The sequence below is a fragment of the Corapipo altera genome, unplaced genomic scaffold (genome assembly GCF_003945725.1).
Source record: "Corapipo altera isolate COAL_440 unplaced genomic scaffold, ASM394572v1 49678, whole genome shotgun sequence".
NCBI classification, from domain to species: Eukaryota; Metazoa; Chordata; class Aves; order Passeriformes; family Pipridae; genus Corapipo; species Corapipo altera.
Window position 1 is genome coordinate 1 of NW_020891222.1, and position 497 is coordinate 497.

The 497-nt window shown below is 68.0% G+C and overlaps 1 long non-coding RNA gene across 1 annotated transcript in view; it reads right to left on the reverse strand.

The window, feature by feature from the left end:
• Positions 1–136: 136 nt before the first annotated feature.
• LOC113942528 overlaps positions 137–497 on the reverse strand; it is a 1303-nt gene continuing 942 nt past the window's right edge. Inside the window, exon 3 of the long non-coding RNA XR_003525954.1 lies at positions 137–239. This is a non-coding gene — a long non-coding RNA (uncharacterized LOC113942528). The remainder of the gene's footprint in view (positions 240–497) is intronic.

A 497-nucleotide genomic window follows, 5' to 3' on the forward strand; every position in this document is an offset into this window, starting at 1 on the left:
GATCTGGCACTGGTCATATTCCCACAGGACCCCCCTGATCCCTTGGAAAGCCCATGGATCCCTTGGGATCTCCCCCTCCCCCCCCCTCAGTCCCTCAGGACTCCTCTGGATCCCCCCAGATCCCGGGGGATCCCCCCGTTCCGTACCTGGATCCGGCACTCGTCGTATTCCCGCGGCGCCGGCGGCTCCGCCCCGGGGGGAGGGGTCTGGGGGGGGGGCTCAGCGGGGGAGGGGGCGAACTGGGGGGGGGGAGAGGGGGGGTTTGGGGATCCACTTGACCCCCCCCATGTGATCCCAGCGGAACCTGCTGGGTCCTGGCAGGTCCTGCTGGATCCTCCCCTGATCCCGGTGGGATCTGCTGGGTCTCAGAAGGATCCCCACAATCCCTTTGGGATCCCCCCAAACCCTCAGGACCCCCCTAACCCCTGGGGATCCCCTGATCCCTTAGGATCCCCCCCCCATCCTTTGGGATCCCCCCCGTCCTTTGGGATCCCCCC